A 25,023-nucleotide genomic window follows, 5' to 3' on the forward strand; every position below is an offset into this window, starting at 1 on the left:
CCTCCCCTATTCGGAGCAGCTAGGGAGGCGCTGCACAGCCAGTTCTGACCCACCCGGGGAGGGGGGTGGGTAGGGGTGAGAAAGGAGAGGAGAGAACAGCAAAGGCTAGAAGGAGGAGAAAATAGCAGACCCACAAAGGTCGAGAGAGAGAGAGAGAGAGAGAGAGAGAGAGAGAGAGAGAGAGAAAAGAGGGATAGAAGAGAAACGAGCAAAATAAGGAAAGTGTGGGGAGGGAGGTGAGAAGAGATGCTGGCAAAGGGTGAGCCAGAGAAAAAGGAACCCAAAGGAATCCGGAGAGAGCCTAAAAGATAGAAGAGCGAGCGAGAGAGCAGGATCTGAAAAGACCGAAGAGGGAGAGAGAGAGAGAGAAAAGAAGGGGAGGGGGGAGAGCAGGGCGGGAGCCGCGAGCGGGGAGAGGAGGCGGGTGGGGAGGGAGAAGGAGGGGCGGAGGGGGCTGGCTCCGCGGCTGCAGCGGCTCCCGCCCGCCGCCCGCCGGCTCCTCACTCGCTTGCGGCGCCCGCCGCCCGCCGCCCGCTCCGGGTCTCCCAGCTGCGGCTGCCGGCGGCGCTCCGGCGCGGCTCGGGCTCCGGAGGCCCGGCCCCAGCGACTGGCCGGCGAGCCCAGGGCGGCTGCGGAGGCAGGTAGGTGGCTGGGCGGGGACCGCGAGGACGCGGGGCTTCGGCCGCCGGGGATGCGGGGGGACGCGGGTCGGGATAGGGCTGTGCAGCCTGGCGACTAACTTTCCTCCGGCTCCGGGGATCCCCGCGGTCCTGCCCGGGTCCGGGCTGCCGACGCCGACTTCAGAGCGGGCGGGGGGAGGATCCCGGGGTCTGGAGGACGCCGGGGGGCCCGGGCAGCTGGCGAGGAGGGTGGCCCCGGAGTAGGCACCCGCCAGCCCTCCGGCCGCAGTCGGGACGCAGTCCCCGCGCCGGGGAGACTGGAGCTCAGCGGCGCGTGTGTCCCCGGGAAGGCGCCCGCTCGCCCGCCCCTCGGAGTCCGGGGACTCCCGCCCCAGAGCCGCCGTGGGCGCGTCCGCCGCGCGCCCCCCGTGCCCGGGTCCGGGTCCGGGTCCGGGTCCGGGTCCGGGCTCAACGCCTGCGGGGCGCGCCCAGGTCCCCGCCGCGGCCAGCGGAGCGCCTCGCGGGCGTCCAGCCCCGGCCGGTGCCACGCGCGCTTCTGCTTTTTGGAGGCGCTGAGCGGAACGTATACCCCCTTCATGCCTGTCTCTTCCCGTCGCTCCGACTCTCTTCAGAGAAGTCCCGGACGCCGACATTTGGGTGGACACCGTGGACGTCCCTCCTGCCCGGGGCGGCCACCGCGCTCCCGAAGTTAGAGAAGCGAGTCCCTCGCCGCGCGCGCCCGGAGCGCGGCCCAAAGTTACCAACTTCTGCCAGCCCGGGTCCGAGGTGGAGGAGGCGGAGGAGGCGGAGGAGGTGGGGAAAGAGGGGAAGGGGTGGCGGTGGTAGCCCCTTGGCGCCGCGGAGCACAACCGCATTCCTCCTGGACTTGGTTCATTTTCGTGATTTGTTGGAAAAATACGACTTAAAATGCAAAACCGTTCCTTGCGGGCGTCCAGGTCCGTGGGTGGGACGGAGCCTTCGCCCTGGGGAGCTGGGGAGCGGCAGCCTCGGCTGGATCGTGCCCAGAGCTCCCGGGCTCGGGCCGCGCTCTCCCGGACCCGGCTCCCGGCTCCCGGCTCCCGGCTCCCGGCCTCCAGCAGTCACTTCCCCGGTAGCCCGCGCCGCGAGCCGGTCTGGCTCTCCCCCGCGTGCTCCTTCCTGTTCTCTAGAAAAACATTTCAAAGTGACTCGGCTTGATCAGATCGCCCATTCCGTCCTCGGGGAGCTCACAGAGCGCGGCCGCCGCCGGCCGGAGGGAGCCTTCGGGTGGTTTGGGCTCCCGGGCAGCTCTGCTCGCTCCGGCCAGGGAACTCGTGCGCCGGCACGGGCGCTCCTCCCGCGCTCTGCCTGGAAAACCGGAGTTAACGCCGGGCTGCGGGGCCTGAGAGCAGGGGCTGGCCTGGGGTGCCGGAGCCTGCTGATGGCTGGAAGGCTCGGGTCTTCGCTCCCGGAGTCCAGGAGGCCGGATTCTTCGTCCAGTGCGGCTTTATCGGAACCAGCGGGGAGGGGACCCTGGGCTGGCAGTCCTCTTTGTAGGAGTGCTGTTGAAGAGGTTCTGTGGAAAGGTTTGCAGGAGGTTTAGTGGGCGGGAAACTGGGGGCTTTGCGGAGAGGGTCCTTAGGCTATCGTTTCCTGCAGGTTGGGCGAGGTTCCCTCCCCTCCCCCCCCAGCGCTCCATTCTCAGCTGGTGCATATCACGCACCAGGTCTCTCTATGCTGCTCAGATATTGTTTAAGTCCCTAGAAATTCAGTCCACCACTGCAGTCCCACCTCTTTCTCCCATCTCACAGATCAGCAAACCGAGGTCCAGAGACGTGACAGAACTGGCTCAGAGCTAGTTAAGGTTGGGAGGGAACCGTACACCAGGTAGGTCTCGGGATCCCTAGTACAGGGCTTTTTCCAACATTCTATGCTGATGTGACCACGTTCTCAGCACAGCACAAGTGTTCCCAGTCACGCCACGGCAAGTCATGGAGGACTGGGCACGTATGAGGTTAGGGGCAGAGGATTGGTCTCTGGATCCTCTTGTTAGGTCCTGTGTTATCATGTCCCAGAAAATAATCACTTGGGTGATAGTTTTGCCACCTATCCTGTGCCCAAACTTAGCAGGCTGCAGGGAAAGAGCAGCCATTGTTTTGTAGCAAAGGAAGCCTGCATAGGCTTCCCAGGTGAAACTAATTTTGGAGGGGGCAGGATTAGGGATAGCCCCCCGAGAAAGGAGAATTAGGGATTAGCCTGGGGTAGGTTTCCAGCTGGGGGAGGAGGAGGATGGAGCACAATGTTTGAGAACTAAGAGAGAGTCAGGAAAGCTCATAAATTGTTAAGTTGGTGATCGATATACAGCAGGGTCTGGGCAAATGAGAGTTTGACCTTTGAATGAGAAGCTCAAGGGCACCCAGAAGATCCAGCTGCTCTGAGTCCAAGTGCAGAACCTGGCCCAGAGGTCTGATAGTTCTATGTCTAGGGTGAGCAATTGGCTGGGTAGTCAGCACTCTGAGGTACTGGGAATTATTCAGGCTTTTGTTTCTCATTTTCTTCTTTCTGCTCATCCCCGAGTTTCAAATACAGTTGACCCTTGAACAACTTGTGATGGTGGGTAGGGGTTAGGAGCACTAACCCCCAGTAAAAACTCGTGAATAACTTTTGACCTATCCAAACTTCAGCCATTCCTTGCTATATCAGCCAAGAACTATATTCTTGTGGATACCAAAGTCGGTGGAAGCTCAAGTCCCATATATAAAATGGTATAGGACAGTGTATATAGTCATCCCTCTGCATCTGCAGATTCCCAGCCACGGGTGAAAAATACTGTTTTTATGTCTGCAGTTGATTGGATCCGTGATGCCAAATTTGTGGATATGGCAGGCAGAACTCAACATATTGATTGAAAAAAAAAATCTGAGTGTAAGTGGTCCCACGCAGTTCAAACCCATATTGTTTCATTGTCCCTTTCCAACCATAATTTTAGAATTTAAATACTTGAGTGTTTTTGGACCGACTATGGGTAAGGCATTTACTGCGATAGGAATAGTCAACAAATAATTCTTGAGCTCCCATTTTGCGGTAGGATTGGTCTTGGGGATACAGTGGTGAACCGGACAGGCAGAGTCCCTTACCTCATGATGCTGTAGGCTTCAGTCCTCCATGTATTTGAAGTCTAGTTGCAGAGTGGAAGCGAATTCACAAAAAATATCTTGAAAAAGTGCTGAAGAGGAACAGTATCACACAGAAAATCCTGAGCCTCCCCTCGAGTGGTTCAAAGCTCCAAGGTGAAAAGACCCGAAGCTGTTGGCTATGAGATTCAGAGATTCCGTGGGCTTCCATGACCCCAGCTCCTGGTTGCCAAGGGTAACCCAGAGGTAGCTGCATTGATGACCTCGGATATGGCAGTGGAGAGAGCTGCTCTGCAAAGCTTCTGCAGTCGCCAGTCAGGGATGTCAGAAGGAAGCTGGTGAGTGTTGGAAGCTGTGGACTTGCTAGTAGGTATCCATAGAGACTGATGCCAGGTAACAACCATATGCCTCTTAAATTCCAGCATCCACAGCCACTGGTGAATTCTATAGCCCCATTGTACAGACAAGTAAATGGAGCCCTGACTCTGCAGATTGGGATCGATATGCAGAAAGGGCAACCCAGCCACTTTAGAGTCCAGGTATTCCTGATCTCTACTTTAAATGATGCTCTTTTCTTCCTATTTTGTAGACTAACGGTTCTCAGACTTCAATGTAGAAGGCTTGTCAAAAAGCAGATTGCTGGGATCCACCCTCAGAGTTTCTAATTCAGTGGGTCTGGAGTGGGCCCAGTTATTTGCATTTCTAACAGGTGATGCTGATCCTCTTGGTCCAGGGACCACACTTAGAGAGCCAGTGTGGTAGAACCGGGGAAAGCGAGTTATTTTCCTGAGATTGATGCAATGGGGGAGCCTGAAACAAAGGCTTTGATTTTGCTCTAGGAACTTGCAGAACTTGCCTATGTATAATCCTCTTCCCCTTACCCCCAAGGAGGCCATAGAATTAAAAGAATATTTTATCTTCATCAGCGCACGCAGAGAGAATATATTGCAATATAATTAGGGAATACATAGGTGTCGCACGTTGGATGTAGGCTCCTTGCCCCGTGGCTCTGTGGGGGTTTATTAGAGCAGTTATAATTGAAAAGGTGTCATCCACTCCGAGAGCCCCTCATGAAACTTTCATGGCCTGGGTGGTCATTGTCCAAAGAAGCATGTCTTCTTCATTTAAAAGGAAGTCAGAGAGATTGCTTCTCCTGCTAAAGGGACTCTCTCTGTTTCATTTGACAGTAACGGTGCAATGTGTTCTTAAGGGAGGGAGAGGGAAATTGAACCGCCATTGTGAACAGATAGAGGTTGGAGGCAGTCCCCACCACAAGTTTACAGATCCGTTAGTTGAACATGTCAACATTATTTTGAAACTCTGTCTGTCTGTTTCTCCTATAAAATTTTTGACTTTAAGGTGTATCTCAGCAGGAGGAGAGTTTGTGTTTCAACGTAGCTGGTTGGGTGAATGTAGCAGCACGCGTTATCCCCAATATGTTTATTAGACACAAAAGAAAGGAACCATAAAAGAGTTGTTCTAAACACTGGCATTTTTCATCTGGATTCTATTTTATTGATTATTTTACAGTCGAGAAGTAGCAAAAAAAAAAAAAAAAATCTATGTTTTTACAGCAAATAAAACTGGCTGCAGTAATTATGCAGGCTCAACATGTCTCTCCTGGAGCAGGAAGTTGGAATTCAGCCTGACTCTCAAACATTTGGACGAGGTCTAATTGAAAAAGACATTTCAAAGAACAAATATTTAGGAATGCAGAGTTTCAATGATGGTCTCTGTGGGCCAAGTGCACGCACCTTTCTTTTTAGCTTGATCTTCAGACGTGGGGGGAGGCCAGAGGGAAAGACTTGGTCAGTAACGTGGAGAGCACAGTCAAAACATTAGGCTGAAACTCAGTGAGGCTTAGTAAGAAGAGAGATGTCTTCAGGGAATATATCCCCTGTAACTGGTGAGCAAAGGCAGAATCACTTAATCAAATATAGATTGAATAGTTACCTAATCTTGGAGTAGGCACAGTGTGGATAGGGACTAGGACTTTCCCCTATTATACCTATATCTCCCATCATGCTTGGCTCTGGTATCTATAGTGACAGGAACCCTTGAATGGTGTCAGTATCAGTCAGGGCTGCAAGTAGCAGAAATCTTGAACTCAATGTGCTGACATAATAAGGAACTTAGTATCTCCTATAACAAGAGGTCTAGGCTATGTGTGTCCTAAGCTTGGTTCTTTCACTGGTTTAACAGCATCTTGAAAGATCCTGATGCTTTTCATCTTTCCTTGTTCTCAAGGTCACAAGATGGCTGCAACAGTGCCAGGTGTCACACCCTTACAGGGATGTGCAGAGGCAGAGAGGCAGGAAGGGAACTTTTTCCCCAGGAGCTTCCCAGCAGACTGTCCCTTTTCTCATTGGATGGAATTGTGAATCACACCTCCATGCAGTAAGCACTCACAGGCAAGGAAGGAGACCATCATAATCGCCCTAGAATAATCTTGATGTGTGTGTTGAACCCCAGAGAAGAACAACATCAGGGTGCTTTGAAAGGGAGAAAGAAGCAAACAACAATGCCTACCATAGAGTTTAAGGCCTGGGTTTTAATTCTCTCCACTCCTTTTTAGTCCTGAGACCCTGGGTAGCTATTTCACTTCTTTGTGCCACAGTTTAATGGGAATTTATTGGGAACATAAATCTGAATTATCCCAATAATTACACTTGATTGACATAAGAGAAGTAGATGATTATTTAAAGATTTGATCTCTGCCATAAAAGGATTATCTAGTGCAGGAGACATGTGAAGACTAGATCAGAGAGCAGAACCAGAGAGTAAATAATTATGACTTGCAGACCAACCATGGCAGGAGGAATGTGACATCAGTGAAAGACAAAATAGTCAAAGAAGACTTTCTGGAGGAAATGGTTCATGGTGCATACTGGAGCACCAATATTTAGGAATGGATGGCTTATGAGCTCCTTCTGCCCAACTTGCTTTTCTTTTGTCAATGGTAAATGGGACCATTAAGCCAAGATGAGATCTTATTTCTATAATCACAGTGTCTTTGACAGTCAATCCAAATATGGCTGGCTATGGTTCTGGGAGGCAGGTCACAGTGGCTTCCTTGCCAGTTCTGGATTCCTGGTTTCCACTTCCGAATGGCCCATCAAGCTCCACCTCTTATACTACGTACATTTCCGTTGCTTATTAGATATTATTTGGATGTCTGGCTGTCATTGTAAAATCCATATGCCTAAAATGAAGTCTAACATCTTCCCATACCTAAGCCATCTGTCCTTCTGGATTCTCTCTTTTTTTTTTTTTTTAAATATATTTTATTGATTTTTTACAGAGAGGAAGAGAGAGAGATAGCGTTAGAAATATCGATGAGAGAGAGTCATCGATCAGCTGCCTCTTGCACGTCCGCTACTGGGGATGTGCCCACAACCAAGGTACATGCCCTTGACCGGAATTGTACCCGGGACCTTTCAGTCTGCAGGCTGAGGCTCTATCCACTGAGCCAAACCGGTTTTGGCTGGATTCTTTGTTTTTGTTGTTGGCAGCACTATATTTCCAGGTGTTGGTATCAAAATCTTAGCAACATTTTTGGTGCCCACCTCCTTCCTCTATTTCCAATATTCAAGCACCAACTTTTTTTTTCCCTTCTCATTATGTTTCTTGAATGGAAGTCCTTTCTGACATTAGATATATGCTTTGTTCCTTTTATCCCCCATCTTATGTGGGGTGGTGGCATTAGTCTCCCGCTCTGATCTCCCATCAGGGCAGTGCATGGGGGTCATAGGGATGGATGGATGTCTTTAGGAACAGTCTGTGAGCTGTGCAAATAGCATATTCTGTAATTTCTACTGCAGGGGTGGCAGTGAGTCTAGAATCCATGGCTGCAGACACATTATGTTGCTCGGGATGCCATTTTCCAATCTCCCATCTCTCTCTCTTCTTTAAGTCATCCCAAAACATGTTTTTTGTTAATCCACCCATTATCTTACATTATTTTTTCATAATACCCACTGGATGGATGAAGTTTAGGCTCCTCAAATAGACATTTGAAGGCATCTATAATCAGCTGCATCCTATCCTATCTTCCCATCCTTACTGCTAGGACTCACCACCACTGCCGACTCTGCTTCAAGTTCTGCTCTTCTCTGTGTTTAACCCACACCACTCTTTCTTTCAAGGCCAGTGTTGAGCTGCATCCTCATTAGACCTTCCCTGACCACTGGAGCCCACAGCGATCCTGAAGCATCGATCTTTCCTTCCTCTGAACTTCTGTAGCAATTATTGCCTACACCACAAATTCAGTGCTTAATAATGTGCTGCTGGTGTCATTGTTCAGCGTTTTATTGGAATGTACCTCAGCTCTGCAATTGGATGTAAGACCATGGAAGTCTGAGATGAGGTCCGGTGGGTCTTTCTTTGTACCCAGCATTGTGGCCAGCAACACATGGCCCTTTGAGGAGTATTTATTAATTAACAAATCACAGGAATAGGGGAAATTAAGGTCGTTTACCTGTCCTGGCTGGTGTGGCTCAGTTGGTTGGGCATCATCCCGGGCATCAAAAGATTGCTGGTTTGATTCCAGGTCAGGGCATATGCTCAGGTTTCAGGCTCCATCCCTGGTTAATTGGCTAATTGATGATTGGCTCTCACATTGATGTTTCTCTCTCTCCCTTTTTCTTCCTCTCTCTCTCTCCAAATCAATAAAAATATTTTTTGAAAAATGATTTACCTGAAAATAATTAATCTTCACTTTTTTTTTCCTTCCCATTTAACCTCAATATATAGAAAGAATTTGATGAATGTGCTCAATGCAGGGCACTATTTTAGGTGATTTCTAAGGAACTGTTTTAACTTATCCTTATAACAACTCTGTGAGGTCAGGATTAATTTAGTCATTTTATAGGTGAGGAAGTGGAGTCTGAAAGAGTTTAAGTGGCTTGCCGACCTCACTCAGCCAGCAGGAGGCAGAGTGAGGGACACAGTCAAGTTCTTTCCTCTGTGCTCTGTTTCATAACTCTGGAGATTCTCCTGACCCTGTGGGTGCCCTGTTCTTTGGTCTCTTTCCCCCGATTTGCTGTATCTTCCTGCCTCACCTGTTTCCTTTGTCTGACCATCCTCAGATCCCCTTTTGTCCTGAGAGTGTGTTTGGGGACTTTTTAAACACTGACATTTACATAAGTCTTTCCTGAGGACCTTCCCTCCTGTTAGATTGTGGCTTCTATAGATCACTCACTTTTTTTTTTTTTTTTTTTTTTTTACACACCTTGACTGTGTTTTCTGTCATCCTCAAGCCTAAGCCAGAGATTCCCTTAAGCCAGAGCATAAAACATTGTGCTAGTGCAGTGGTTGGCAAACTCTTAGTCAGCAGAGCCAAATATCAACAGTACAACGATTGAAATTTCTTTTGAGAGCTGAAAACCAACTTCTGCACGTGGGCCACAAAGTTTCAATCACACTGTATGTGCTTACCCGCACATGATATTTTGTGGAAGAGTCACACTCAAGGGACCAAAGAGCTGAATGTGGCTCGCGAGCCGCAGTTTGCTGACCACTGACAAACTGTATATTTTTACAATATCCTTTTATATATAATCTATCTATATAAAAAGCCAGTGTCCATGATCGTTCGTAATGACTGATTACTATAATTGTGCTGCATTCATTTCCCTTACGCGCAGGCACACCGTTTCTCTCCACTAATACTAGCAGTGAATATTTTAGCAGCAGATGGCCACATCATTAGTCTTGTACTGACTTGTTTGGTGTGCACAACAGGAAATATTTCGCTTTCGGAGAACAAGAAAAATAGATTTATTTGCATTACGCTTATTAATTTGTGCAGTTATTTGGTGTCTAGTAAGTTAATGTTCAAGAAAAAATTTAATTCTTATTAAAATGCTCTATCATTTTATGTTAATGATGACTCATTTATTTCAGCCCTTTGTATTCAGCATGTCTCTATCGAAAGAAACCTACGTTTCCATGAAAATTGAAGCTTTTGTTTTTTTGTGGCCCACATAAATTTAAACCTTGCTTATTTGGCCTGTGTTAGTCTTTGAGTTTGACATGCTTGTTCTAGGGAGTTTCCATCTTTGCCATCTCTTACTGGTTTACCTCTTCTCAGAGTTCCTACAGCTCTCTCCTCTCCACTACACAACTGAGCCCTTGATTACTTGTTGATTAGTTTCCTTTCCTGTGGGCCTGGCCTGGCCTGTGTAAGACTCATCTCTTTAGTGAGCCAGCTTCTTGAAAATGGTTAATTACCCCTCCTCAGGACCCCGCACAGAGCTGGGCTCAGTGCCTGTTCATGGGTGATGCTAGTGTCAGAGTTAGGTAAGGGGTGGGCTCTGCAGAAATCTGTGGGTGGAACCTTCTTTATGCTATGCTCCTCCCTGGTCCTTTTAAATGGACAGATGATCTTTTATTCTGGGCATTATCAGAGCACTTGAGCTGGGAGCCTCTGGGAGCCTTTGCCTGGAGCTGGGAGGAGGAATTCACCTTTCCCCAGCACTGGTAAACCTCTTTGGCTCTGAGTGGGGAGGGAGGAGAGCTGGGATGCTGAGGAAGCCCTTCTTTATTAGCTTTTATTTCCCAGGCAAGAAGGAATAAGATGTTTCAGGAGCAAGGTGGAAGGAATTCACCCAAGATTCTGGAGACATCACTACCATCTGAGGCAGGAAAACTGGGGGGAAGATCGACCTGTAATTGACCTTGGGCAAGTTAATCTTTGCCTATTCTATTGCAGTTTCTTCTCAGCCAAACCTCCATTCTCTCCACCCATTGTAGAAGAGAATAAACAATAGATCTGATTTTTAGGGATTCTAGCTACTGTACTCCCCAGGTTGGTCTCTGCACTAATTTTAGGCCAGTGGTTTTAAAACTTGAAAACTGTACAGATGGCTCTGTTTTAAAGGGGGAAAGCTTCCATAGAGCTCCAATATTATCTTAAATTATTAATATAGTAACACAGGGTAGGGGCAAAAGGTTTAGAGTTGTTCATGTAGAAAACAATACAATAATTAATAAAAGATACTACAATAATAAAATCTGTTTTTATTACTCACAACTACAAACCTACTTTTGCCCCACCCTCTATTTAAATATATATAAACACAAAAATAGGCATAAGCCTTATGCTTATGCTTATAACTCTTAACCAACCTTAAATCTCACTCAAGTTTATAAATTAAAGTGCAAACTACAAACAACATTCTGATTAACAGCATTAATTTTACGTGATAAATGCTGTTATTCCTCTAAGACTAAATCACTCCTTGCAACGTGATTGTGGTTTTGGCTGTGTGAAGCGTTTTAGCTGCTTCCTTCACCATGTGCCCTGTGGTGACTCTCCGCCCCCACCACTTTCTCAACTGGAACAACCCTGAAACCTTTGTTCCCACACCTGCGGAGGGGTCATTTGACTGGCACTTGGCACAGAAGCTTTTGTGCATTAGTGGCCGCTTTTTCCTCGTTAGCCCGCGACAATTAAAGGAGCTCTGTTTATAATTCCAGTGCAACAGCAGACCCTGAAGCAAACAAAGCTGGGCATCCAGACCGAGTGTCACCGCTTAGTTACTGAAATGAAAACACAAGCAAAAAACAAAACACAAAACAACAGCTCATAGACACAGACAACAATACGGTGATTACTAGAGGGAAAAGGCAGCAGGGAAGATATAAGAGGGTACACGAGAGACTAGACTTTGGGTGGGGAATACACAATACACTATACAGGTGAAGTTTTATAGAATTGTATACTTAAAACCTATATAATTTTATTAACCAATGCTACCCAGTAAATTCAATAAAAAAGTAACATTCTTTTAAAAACATCACACAACACTACACACTACACTAAGGAATTGGTACAACATCTATAGAACCAAGTGCTTGAAAGCAGCTCTTGAGAGCTCTGAAATAGCGCCCCTAGTGGTCTGAATGAGTTAATGCTAGAGCTGCGAATGGTTCTGTAATCAGAATAACAGAAACCATGCTTTGAATCTTTGTAATGTGCCATTATCTCAGGAGGGAGGTAGAATAGTATTAACCTCATTGTACAGAAGAGAAGGTTGAGGTTCTGAGAGAGTGTGACTGGTCAAGATCCCTTTGGTGATTAGCAGCATCTGGATGCATGACTCAAAGCCCGTGAACTCCCCACTAGACCTCACTGCCTCCTTACCTACAGACCCTCACAAGTCTTCAGGGCACGTTGAATTACGAGACTACAAGGACTTTGGGCTAATTCAGGAACCTCTAGCTAGAGCAGTGTTCGGCAAACTCATTAGTCAACAGAGCCAAATATCAACAGTACAACAATTGAAATTTCTTTTGAGAGCCAAAATTTATTTTATTTTATTTTATTTTTTTATATATATTTTTTAAAACAAAAGTCACTTCATATATTTTATTGATTTTTCACAGAGAGGAAGAGAGAGGGATAGATAGTTAGAAACATCGATGAGAGAGAATCATCGATCAGCTGCCTCTTGCACACCCCCTACTGGAGATGTGCCCGCAACCAAGGTACATGTCCTTGCCCGGAATCGAACCCGGGACCTTTCAGTCCGCAGGCCGACGCTCTATCCACTGAGCCAAACCGGTCCCGGCGAGAGCCAAAATTTTTAAACTTAACCTTCTTCTAACGCCACTTCTTCAAAATAGACTCGCCCAGGCCGTGGTATTTTGTGGAAGAGCCACACTCAAGGGGCCAAAGAGCTGCATGTGGCTTGCGAGCCGTGATTTGCTGACCACTGCTCTAGCTTCTCAGAGTGGACTCAGAGCTTTCTGGTGGAGCTGTTAAGACATGCTATTTGGTTAAAAAAACAATGAGGGAAGCTGGTAAAGAGCAGGATAGAACTTAATAATGGTCCTCAGACCCCTGTAGGTGGCAGTGGCAGGGGATGGAACCTTCCCTGAAGGTGCCTGGGAGGAGTGGATGCTGGTTACCACCAGAGAGAGGTAGGTGTGATACCTTAACAAACACCTACCTTTATTAGGGTTTTACATTTTAGCAAGCACTTTACAAAAAAAATTTTTTTTAAATTGATTTTCCACAGAGAGGAAGGGAGAGGGATAGAGAACTAGAAATGTCGAAGAGAGAGAAACATCGACCAGCTGCCTCCTGCACACCTCCTACCAGGGATGTGCCTGCAACGAAGGTACATGCCCTTGACCGGAATCGAACCTGGGACCTTTCAGTCCTCAGGCCGATGCTCTATCCACTGAGCCAAACTGGTTTCGACAAGCACTTTTTTATTGTGCTTATTTTCCAGTGTGTGGGTTTTTAAATATTATTTTTGTTGTGGTATAATGCACAACAAAATTGACCACTTTATTTTTAAGGGCACAGCTCAGTGGTGTTAAATACATGCATTAATGTTGTGTGGCCATTGCTTCTATCCATTCCATAACTCTCTAGTGTGTATTTTACAACAACTTTAAAGAGTGGGTTATCGTCCTCAGAAACAGGGACTCAAGTGACTGGTCCAAAGGAACACCTCATAAGTGGTGCCTGCCTCTTGCCAGTGACCTTGGTGACAGTGGTGGGCTTGGTTTTCCAGAGGTTTGTATGGGGTAACGTGAGGTGGCCAGGTTTCCTGAGGAAGGGGTTTAATGGGGTGACCTCGGAAGGGCTGTCCTGGAATTGATTCTGTGGGTCGGGTTAAGGGCTGGCTTACTCATGTGGATCTAGGCCCCACCTTTCCTCATAGGGAACATTATTTATTTATTTTTTAAGATATACTTTATTGATTTTTTACAGAGAGGAAGAGGGAGGGATAGAGAGTTAGAAACATTGATGAGAAAGAATCATCCATCAGCTGCCTCTTGTACACCCCCTACTGGGGATGTGCCTGTAACTAAGGTACATGCCCTTGACCGGAATCGAACCGGGACCTTTTAGTCTGCAGGCCGATGCTCTATCCACTGAGCCAAACCGGTTTTGGCTCATAGTGAACAATATTTAAAACTCACTCCTGCCCTTGGAATCTGCCCTCCCGCTGCCCAACCTGCCTGGGTTATCATCCAAGCTTAATATAAGTACAATAAATAAAAACACCCTAAATTTTTTTTGTCCTGCAGTGGATGAGCAATAATCTACATATGCAAATAAATGGCACACCAGTCCCTATGAATATTAATTTGGAAAGACAGCCCGAGTCCCTAAAATACACTCAAAATCAACCATGTGGCATTTTGCAACTCCTCTGGTACGCTTTGAAAATGATGGCCTTATTATATGTTAAGGTTCCCCTGCTCTCAGCTCACTTCCTTGCCGAACCTCTCAAGGTCACTAGGGAGTCGTAGTGTCTCAGGGAGATGGCTGAATCCTGACTCTGGGGCTGGGGCTGACCTTGACCTTCCCAGGCTTTCGATCCTCTTCAAACTCCAGTGTTAGCAGGGAGGCCCCAAGGCCAGGGGACAGTGCTGGGGAACACTGCAGGCAGCTGTAGCCCTCAGGCTCCTGTGCTGCCCAGGAGATGAGAGGTGGGGGAGGTAAGGGGCGTGAGGGATTAGCTAGTCTTACCACTCACAGGCAAAGGAGGAAACTGAGACCCGGGGACAGTGGGTGACTTGCCTGGGGTGACATAGTAACTTAATGACAGGAAGTGAGAAATCTTATTCATCCTTTTTGTTAATCCTCGGCTGAGGATATTTTTTCCATTGATTTAGTGTGTGTGTGTGTGTGTGTGTGTGTTTGTGTGTGTAGGAAGTGGGGTGGGCAGGGTGCCATTTAAATTTGTATACTTTGGGGGAAAGAGTCATTCTTCTAGCATGAACCTTCACTCAGAGACTGGCTGTGACTGAAAACCTGGTCTTGTACGCCATTTGGGTTTAAAGAAGTGATTTTCTTCCTCCCCCAGTAGATTCCTTCATTAGGTTATGCATAGGCCAGAATTAATGAGAGGTTGCGTTGTAGTGCACATCCCAAGACAGAAAGGAGTTTGAGTGTGTCGGCGGAAGCCATGTGGGTTAACCACTGGCTGGGGAGGACCCTGAGGTGGAAAGTTAATTAATTGGCAGTGGTTTCTGGGTCCCCCTCTGTCCAGGAAGGCTCTGCTGGGTGAGGGAAATGCTGCAGCACCACTGTCGTACGAAGTGGGGGTCTCTTTCCCACTGGTGACTGGGTAAGCTTGGGCAGTTCACCTCTGGGCACCTCTATTCTTGTCAGTCAATGTTGGGATAATCACCTCACTTTTTAACGTTGCTTTGTGAAGATTAAACGAGGATTTAATTTTCCTGCACGATGTCTGATACACACAGTAGGTGTTCACTATCCAGATTCCTCTCTTTTCCAGATAGATTTATCTGACCGGCTGCACTGGGTGGGTATGGATGTGTGTGTGTGTATTGGTGCTTGTGTTTCCATGTGGGTCTCTTTCTGTGTCTGTGTTTGGGGGTTTCTGTGTGTGCTTGTTTGTGTATGTTTGTGTGTGTGTGTCTCTGCTTTCATCCATGTGTCTGCTTTTGAGTGGTGGTGTAGGTAAGTATGTGAGTGAACCTATGCCTTGTGTCTGTGTTGGAATGATAGTTTTCTCTTTGTGAGTGGCTAGGTGTCTCAGTTTCCATGACAGCATCACTGTTACTGCGTGTTTCTCATGAGTGTGTGCTTTAATGCCTGTGTTCGTGGTGACGGTGTGTGTGTGTGTGTGTGTGTGTGTGTGTGTGTGTGCATGCACATGTATATGGTGCAGGACTGGTGTGACCAGAATGTGCCATAGGGTTGGGAAGGTGTAGAGTGCACAGGGAGCCCTGGACCTGGAGTCCTTTCTAAGGTGCTCCCACCCAGAACACCCAGGCCCTGACCCAGGTCCCTGGAGCCCTAATTGGCCTCTGTCCATGCTCCTCTTCTAGCCTCTAGACGCACATGTGTCAAACACAAGGCCCGCGGGCCAAATCCGTCCCGCCAGGCCTTGCAATGTGGCCCGCACCGCGCTGTCATCACTGCACTCCGCTGCGTTTCCATCACAATGACAGTTTATGACTGTTCAGTAAACCATTCGGCCCGTGATTTAGGCTGGATTTTAGATTTTGGCCCCTTCTCTGATTGAGTTCGACACCCCTACTCTAGAGGCACACTGGGCTGAGGCCTCTGGTCCATTTGCATTTGCGTTTGCATATCAATGCATCTCATTTTCATTACAGAGTCTCTGCTTTCAGTTCTGCAGTTTTCAAGGTAAAATGTAGTTCTCTTCTTGAAGGTCATTAAAAATTGCCTTTTCTTTTATATTTTCTGGTTCAGAACTCTCTCCCAGAACTGGGGGGCTAGGGATGGATGGAAGCCCCAGGAGCCTGTTTTCCTTCTGTTGAATAGTTTGTGGCCAGAGGCCTTGGGACGCTGGGCAGAGCAATGGAGGGGAGAAGATTTTCTTATTCTGTGGTTTGTTGCAACTCTGTCATGTCATAGCCAGGGATAAAGACAGTCCAACGTGTGCCCTGTTGCTTGCTTTCCGAGTGCCCACTGACTTACCCCACGGGATGAAAAGGAAGGCACCTCGGATGTTTTGGCACCTCTGTAGAGACCTGGAGGCCGGGGCTGGCCTTATAGGAACCAAAGAAGCAAAGGATGTCTTTTCCTTTCACATACCTAGTAATAATTAATGAAATTTTGAATGCCACAGAAAATACCAAACAAAAAACCTTCCCCAGGAGGGCTGTATGCCCAAAGTATCTTCCTTATGGGCCATCAGTGTGCTCAACGTTCCCTCTTTATTATTATTTTTAAAAAATATATTTTATTGATTTTTTACAGAGAGGAAGAGAGAGGGATAGAGAGTTAGAAACATTGGTGAGAGAGAATCATCGATCAGCTGCCTCTTGCACACCCCCTACTGGGGATGTGTCCGCAACTAAGGTACATGCCCTTGACTGGAATAAAACCCGGGACCTTTCAGTCCGCAGACCGACGCTCTATTCACTGAGCCAAACCAGTTTCGGCTCAACATTCCCTCTTTAGATATGGGTTCAAGTCCTGCCTGCATGGTTTCTGTCAAGTTACCTACGCTGTCTGAGCACCCATTTTCTCATCTGTAAAAGAGGGAATACTAATAGTACTTAACAATAATAATAGTACATAGAATGTTGTGAAGATTCAATGAACAATGCGAGTAAAGGGCTTAGCTTTTTGCCTGAAACATAGTAAAGACTCAGGAAATGTTGGCATTGCCAGTCCCCAGGGACTCGGTTACAAACAGAGGATCTCTGGTATGTCTTTACACCCTACATACATTGTCCACCAGACACTCCTCAGACTAGCAACAGGCTGGTCCCTTCAGTGCCTTTCAAGGAAGGCAGGTCCCCAGGGCACTGGGTTGTCTTCCCATGGGCACATTGGCACCGACAGCAAAGAAGTGGGAGTGTCCTTGTCTTTGTCTCCAAGGATTCAGGTCCCCACTCTGCCCTCATCCAAAGGTCAGCAGCATCTGGTTTTCTTTTCAAAGTCAAGGAATTCATCGTCTCTTATGTGTCTTTACTCTGAGCAAGGCCCTGCCGGGCACCAAGAGCCATCCACCATTGGCAGATCTTGGGTTCCCAGAAAACAGAACTTGAGGCAAAACTGGAACTAATGCTTTCCTGGAGTAGGGGTGCAGTCTCAGGGCAAGGAGATTGAAAGGAAAGGGAGGTGAGGCAAGGAAGGAGGCAGCCTGCCACAGCTGCCTGAGGAAAGAACCTGTCTGCTTGGTCATGAAGGATGCCTGTGGTTAGGCTGAGTGAAACCACTGTGACTCAGAACAAATATTGAGTGTCAAGGGAGAGAGTTTACCTGCCAGCATCTTGTCCCATTGGGCCAAGTTTTCCCCATGGGCGTTAACTTCCTTGTACTTCCGGGTCATATCATCTGGTCCCTCTGGGAAGCCTCTGGAGAAGCCTAATCCATGCCCTGTGGCATGGCATGGCACCTCAGCTGAGTCCAGAGGGGGTGAGAGCAGCCAGTGCCACTGTAGGCCCAGTGGGTTGAACGTGGGTACTGGAGCTGCTATGGTTCTTGTGGTGGGTGCCGTGGAGGTTGTGCCAGAGCCTGGCTGTCACCCAGGGCAGGCTGAGGCAGCTGGTGGTGTTAGCTGAGACCAGGCAGTGGCGGCGGCCTGGTTGTCCATTGGAAAAATAGCTGACAGTCTGGTGGGACTGAGCAAATCTGGGAAGGCACATCCTTAGGGTCTGATTCAGCCACCATTAGTCTACTAATTAATCTACGTTTGGGATCAGGTGCTGGAGTCTGGACCTTACCCTGTAAGCAGTGGGGAGCCATCAGCATTCTTGAGCAGGCCGAGAAACCCACTCAGCACTTAGCAATGACAAGATGTATTAGTCTGCTAGGATTGCCATAACACAATGCTGCGGACTGGCTGGAAATTCATATTCTCACAGAGGCTGAACGTCCAAGGTCAAGATTGTTGTCGATTTGGTTTCTGGTGAGGACTCTGCCTCCTCACTATGTGCTCCCATGGCCTTACCTCCGCTGGTGCTGGAGGGAGTGTGGGGCGGGGGGACTCGCTGGTGTCTTTTCTTACGAAGTTGATGATCCTATCAGATCGGGCCCCCTCTCTTAATTACTAACTTCATTTAACCTTAATTGCTCTCAAATACAACCACGCTTGGGGTTGGGGCTTCAACATAAGATTTTGGCGGGACAAAATATTCAGCCCAGGACACAGAGGTTATTTAGAGAGGGCCTGTTTTTGCTTGTCTTTGAGGCACCATACCTGCCAGTCTTTGCCCACAGAAGATCAGATGGGAGCTGTTCGGAGAGGCCCTGGCATTCCCAGCTCAGTTCAGGTGAACAGAAAAGGCTCAGAGATCGCCATTGCCCGTGAAGCTTTCCGCAGTGGAGAGACTGGTCCCCCTCTAACAGCTGCGTATGTCTTCATCAGAGAGGAGAATGACCTTCCTGGGCAGAGCGTGCTGGTTCAGAGCACCGGGTCAGGGACCAGAGTGCCTGGGTTCGAACCCCAGCTCTGCCATTTAAGAGCTGGGTGATCCTGGGCAGGTGACTCAACCTCTGCTCATGTGCACTGAGCACCTGCTATGTGCCAGACCCATTCTAGCTGCTGGGAATACAGCGGTGAGGGATACAAAACAAGCAGACGGAAATGCCTGCCCTTGTGGAGCTTACCTTCTCATGGAGAGAGCTAGCCTGTAAACAAAATAAGCTTGAGATGATAGAGCATACCTGAAGGGGACAGTGATTGGTTAAAGAAAATAAAGCAGGAAATGTGACGAGGGAGTGATGGGATAGGGTTGGGGTTGCAGTTTTAAAAAGAGTGGTCAGGCAGAGTCTTAATAAAAAGGTGACATTTAAGCGAAGTCCGAGGGAGGTGAGGGAGTCGGCAATGCTGATATCTAGGAGAGTTCCCTTTGTGCCTCAGTTTCTTGCCTGACAATGGGCTAATGATAGCATCTGCTGCAGAGAGTGCACAGCACAGTGAGTTAATCCACGTGGTAGGCTTGGACCTGGTGGGCACACAGAAAACACTCATTAGTGTGGCCTGTTATAGTCGCTGCTGCTCAGGTAGGAGTCCGACCCTGTGCCTCCGGATGGCACGCTGGGCTCCACACTACAGGGGTTTCTGTGGCCTCCCCCCTCCCCTGGAGTGGGAGCAGCCTCCTCCAGCCACCCCCACCTCCTCATTAAAAGGGGACACACAACGTGCAGTTGAAGAAGCAACACACGCATTTTCTTTTGGTATCTAACCCCCAGTGGAAATCACACAAGAGCTTTTAGCAAAATCCAGGTTTTAGGAAGCATCGACAAGCCTTTTTTCGGAGCCTCTGCAGACTGAGGTGAGCAGGGGTTTCTGGCCCAGCTCAGGGCAGGGCTGGGGGAGGGGCCACCCACCCAGAAAACTGAACCCCCTTCGGTGAGGACATGGGACCTTACCCTGCTCCCCTCTCCTGGCTGGATGGCTGCCCAGCTCTCATCAGCAGGCACTAAGAATCCCCTCAGCAACGATGACGCCATTATTTACTGTCGCGGAGATTTTTGTGACTGTAATTTACCACCGCTGCGAAGCCCAGGGACCCGAATCCCAGTAGCCCTCAGTATAGATATTGCATCTAATCAATCCTCTATTACTATGCAAATACATCCTATAGGCAACTGATGTCTTTTCCTTTCAAACACTTAATACATAATTAATGATACTTCTAATGCCATGGATGACACCAACCCCAAAAGCTTCCTGCTGTAATTTATACCCACCCAGACAGGAAGATTGGTTTCTTGGTTCACTTCTCATTCAGGAATATGCGTCTCCCATCATCCCTGGAAGGGGCTGTAGAATCCATGGAAGCGGTGGGCCCTGGCAGCCTGCCCTCTAGATAGCCCTGAGCCCAGCGGGGCGATGGCTGTGCCTGGGAGGGTACCACGTGCCTGCGTCTTCATGGATTGTCTCCTTCAGTTCTCTCAAACCTTCCCGTGAGGGTGGTCCTTCAGTTTGCCCAATCTCTGGAGGAGGAAATTGTACAACGTATCGTTAGCCTGAGTGTATGCCATCATTTTTTTCCCCAGAGGAGGAAATGGAGGTCAGACACAACACAAGGTCACAACCCACGGTCACACTTGGGCCTCTTTGCACGCTGGAGGACTTCACAGGAGAGTTTGGTGGTTCAGGCTGGGACTGGGGAAGGGTTGCTTGGGGCAAGTGGCTTAGCTTCTCTGAATCTCAGTTTCTTAACCTGAAAAAAATGTAATAGTCACTACTCAGGAGGAGGATGAGAATTAGAGATAATGGCACAGGCCAGTCATTGAAAACATGCTTGTAGATTTCCTCACTTGGAGGTGAATGGTGAGAACGTCGTCTTTGAGGGCATTGTTTTGGCAGAGAGATGGAGGGAGGGGTTTGGAAGGAGACAGGTGTTGGCCCCCAGGTCATCAGGACACAGCTTCTCTGGGCAGACTGGGTGCCATGAGAAGGAAACTCATGCCAGTGTTCACACGGGGAGTCTCTTCCATCAGGCTGTGAGTAGCACCAGCCTGAGGAAGGAAGGAGTGTGGTCTCTGTCCGCGAGGCACCATGTCCAGTGGAAATGACCCAAGAATCAGTGTGACAAGGCATAACGGAGGTGAGGACACAGGTGCCAGGACCCCAACAGCAGGGGCACCCACATAGTGTCACCAGTGGACGAAGGAAGGGGTTGTGGGATGTTGGATGAGGCGTGTCCTATGCCAGGCACACAGAGGGCCCTAAGAATGAGGATTGAGTAGAATCTGAGTATGAGATTTGGGAGGGGGGGGGGGCAATAGTCCAGTCCCTTCCCTGGGGTTGGGGTGGGCTGCCCATCTTGGCTTGGCCTCTCTGCCCCTCTATTCTCATGGGGGAAATGGATGGTGTTTAGCAGAACTTCCTCACCAACCCAGGCAGGAAGAGGATCTGGAGGCTGAGCAGAGGCAGGAGGGGCCAGGGGTCTTGGGGGTTATGAGGAGGCTGACAGCAAAAACCACTGTGGCCAAGTGGGCGTGGAGGCTCCCAGTGACCCCTCATGAACAAAAGACTGGGGTTCTGGTTATTTTCCATACCCCATGGGTCCCCCAAGCTGTCCCCTCACGCCTTGTCCCATCCAGACTCCATCCATGGCCTTGAATGGTATTGGGGGCAGACCCAGCTCGTGCCCCCAGACTGAAGAACTGCTCCTTGCTCATGAGCCCTCAGCCTTGCCTTGAGCCTTCTCCATCCTTTGCTTGTAATGCCTCCCTCCTCTCTTCTTGCCCCTTCCTAGTCCACACTCCCTGTGGCAGACAGAGGGATCTTTCTAAAGTGCAAACAGGACCATGTCCTTGTCCTGTCGAAAACCCTGTAATGGTTCCCCACTGACCTTGGGGTAAAGTCAAAGCTCATTAGCACAGCAGTCGAGGCCCCGCTGCCTCTCCTGTCCTCTCTCCATCATCTACTCTTATTTGATTCTGTGGCAATATCAACCTGCTTCTGGTATCCCTGCCCTCAGGCCATACAGGCTGTGTCACAGCTCTGGGCCACTGCTCATGCTGTTTTCTGGTTGACTCTTACTCATCCTTCACAGCCCAAGCCAGATACCACCTCCTCCAGGAAGCTATCCTTGAACTCCCCTCCCTCTGTTGAGGTAAGCGACCCTTGTTTCTGCTCCTTTGACGCTCTGCTTATTACAGTCTTACAACACAGTGAGAACATCAGGAGGAGGGACCTGGCCAAACACGCACAGAGTACTCGGAGCCACCTCTGGCATATAGTCAGGCTAAAGCTAAAGATATGTTGTACAGGACTAGTTGTAGAATAGTCCTTGCCCTTGATATGAGACCCTGATGCCTGTGGGATTTGGCAGCCAATTTTGGGGTGAACTGTGAGATGTGGGAACCTTAGCAACCTTGAGACCCACCTAGGGTTTCGTTGGAAGGATCAGGCTTTGCTGAATTTTAAAGACAGACAGCGTTCTTAGTGCCTGGAGGGTGGTGGGAGTGTTGGGGTGAAGTGATGTTGAGGTGCACCCAGAAGCTTGAGAAATGAGGAGGATCCTCTGCAATTGAGCCACCTGGGTGGGTAAAGTCATTTGGTTTGAAGTATCCATTTTCCTTCTTAGTCATGTCTATGGGTTTGTTCCATATATTGGTATTTGAAATGCTTTCATCAGCTACCTATATTTTGTTTTCAACTTGGTCCACACCCCCCCACTCCCCATCTGTAGCAAAAAGGGATTTAAGAAGAGGAAAGTTTTCAGAAAGTAGGAGACTCTGATATGGGTTTTCAGGGAGACAGAGGCGCCTCCTTTCCTGCTTTGAGCTGAGCAGGGGGAAGAGGTGAGCCTAGCAAAGAGCCCCAGGCTCTGGGCTGTGAGGGAGGACAATGCGATGACATCACCGGATCCTGAGCTTCCTGGGTGGGAGGGGCAGCGAGGACCTGGTTCAGGGCCAGGAAGTGCTTGGGCTCCTCAGTGGAGTCTCTGTGTCCTTTTGGGTAATTTCCACCCTTAATTTCGCAGCGTTTTATGAACAGGGAGTAAATCAGGATCCCGAACTGACTGCTTCATGTAACAGATTAATAAACTGGAGATTTATGGGGCAGTGGCAGAGGAAGGCGGTGGAAATGGAGACTGAAACGAGACTTGGTTCCCAAGGGACCGGGCTTCCCTCCACTTCTGCTGAGGGCCCCTGCTGGGATCCTTGTACTTCAGGGCTTGGAGTCGTGGTTGGCTAGTCAGGCCTGTGTTTTTGAAACAGGCAGGCTTAAAGTTGAGAAGATGGAACCATCTTTGGCTCTGTCTAGGTTGACAGCTTGATAGTCGGTCTTTGGAGCAGAGCTACAAGTTCTGGGCTTGGATTCAAGTGATCTACGTGTGTGTGTTTTGTTTTTGTTTTTACCATTTACTCTGGCATTTTAATTTATTTTTTATTTTATTGTAATTTAATTTTACTTTTTAATTGGGTTTATTGGGGTGACATTGCTTAATAAAATTAAATAGGTTTTAGGTGTCAATTCTGTATTACATCAGCTGTGTATTGCATTACATATTCACCCCCAAGTCAAGTCTCCTTCCATTACCGTTATGCCCTCTATATCCTCTTCTACCTTTCCACATGCCCCTTTCCTTCTCTGGTAATCACCATATCGTTGTCTGTATCTATGAAGTTTTTTTTTTAAAAAATATATTTTATTAATTTTTTACAGAGAGGAAGGGAGAGAGAGAGCTAGAAACGTCCGTACATGCCCCTGACCGGAATCGAACCTGGGACCTTTCAGTCCAAAGACCGACGCTCCACCACTGAGCCAAACCAGTTTCAGCTTTTCTTTTTTCTTTTTTCTTTTTTTTCTATGAAGTTTTTTTTTTCTTTGCTTAATTCCTTTACCTTTTTCACCCAACTCCCCAAACCCTCTTCCCTCTGACAGCTGTCAGTCAGTTTGTTCTCTGTATCTATGAGTCTGTTTCTAGCTTGTTTATTTATTTTGTTCATTAGATTTCACATATACGTGAAATCATGTGGTACTTGTCTTTCTCTGATGGCTTATTTCACTTAGCGTAATACCCTCCAGGTCCATTCATGCTATCAGAAAAGGTACAGTTCCTTTTTTTATGGCCACGTAGTATTCTATTGCCCTCTCTCTTCTCCTTTTGGTACCCCTATGATGTGGATGTTGTTATGTCCAGCTATCTACTTTTGAGTCTAGATACAGAGAGATGGAAGTTCATATTCTCTTTGGCTACATCAGTTAGGCTGCAAGTAATAGAAAAGCATGGCATCAGAGACTTATCCAATAAGAACTCCATGTTTCTGGCTGCTCTCCTCAGCATGTTGGCTTTTGTGTGTGTGTGTGCTAGTGCCTCAGGGTAGTAAGATGGTTGTTGCAGTTCCATTTCAGAAATGGCAATGTCCAGTGGAAGAAGGGGGTGCCCATCTCTTATGGGGCATCTTCATTTATGAAACATTACCCAGAAGCCCTCAAGAAGGGTTTCCTCCTATCTGTTGGCCAGAACTGGGTCATATGCTTCTTCCTAAACCAATCACTGGCATGCTGAAAGGAATGACCTTGATTAGCTCAGTCGATGTAGACTCACTTTATTTCAAGTTCCCTGAGTCATGTTGGAGAGAAGTGGGCACCCGGACACAGTGGGGGCACTCTGGGAATGAAGCACAGGACATGGCAGCTGGGCAGGTATTTACTGCGGTGACTCTGAGTCATTGGTTTCAGTTCTCTAAGCCTTAGCTTCCCCATCTGTAAAGGGAGGATAATAATAATAATAGTATTTTTCTTATCATGCTGTGAGGATTAAATGTGATAATTCATAATAAGTTAGTACCAAGATGCCTGGCACATAGTTTGTGCTACATTAGGTGTTGGTAACAGCATGTGGAGTTGAGCACACTGTTTACCCTCTATGGGTGTCAGCACTGTGTAAAGTGGCAGTATTATCTCCTCCAGGGCTACACCTGCCTTTGTTAACAGCAGCAGAGTTGGCATTATGGTCCTAACACTATGGCGCCTTTGTCAGCAGTGTTGGCTTTTGAATCAGGCTAGGGTTCTGCACTAACTGTAGTTAACCTCTCTGAGTTCCAGTTTCCTCATCTATAAATTGGTGACACTATTACCTCCTAGGTAGTTGGGTGGGTAAATAAATGAGGCAGATGTACAGGTACAGAGTGGGCATAGGTGCCTGGCACACAGCAGGCCTCAGTAAAACTCCCATTCCTTCTTTCCCATCCTGGGTGCTCATTTCATTTAGAGCAAGGCCCTAACCAGAGAGTGGAGGTATAGGATCAGGGTCCACTCCCTTGGGGGAGGTCGGTGAAGCAGGCTGTATCAGTCATTGTTCAGGTCGCCAAGGGACTGCGGTGCCCATTAGGGAACAAAGCAGAAGCC

General features: G+C 48.2%; 1 protein-coding gene across 6 annotated transcripts in view; it reads left to right on the forward strand.

Moving 5' to 3' along the window:
• Window positions 1-497: 497 nt before the first annotated feature.
• Window positions 498-25,023, forward strand: part of MEGF11 (multiple EGF like domains 11) — a 329,202-nt gene continuing 304,676 nt past the window's right edge. For all 6 annotated transcript variants that reach the window (XR_006741561.1, XM_036438502.2, XM_045581385.1 and 3 more), the window contains exon 1: window positions 498-641. The gene's annotated coding sequence lies outside the window, so the exon portion shown is untranslated. The remainder of the gene's footprint in view (window positions 642-25,023) is intronic.

Source organism: Pipistrellus kuhlii, unplaced genomic scaffold (genome assembly GCF_014108245.1).
Source record: "Pipistrellus kuhlii isolate mPipKuh1 unplaced genomic scaffold, mPipKuh1.p scaffold_m20_p_1, whole genome shotgun sequence".
Classification (NCBI taxonomy): Eukaryota; Metazoa; Chordata; class Mammalia; order Chiroptera; family Vespertilionidae; genus Pipistrellus; species Pipistrellus kuhlii.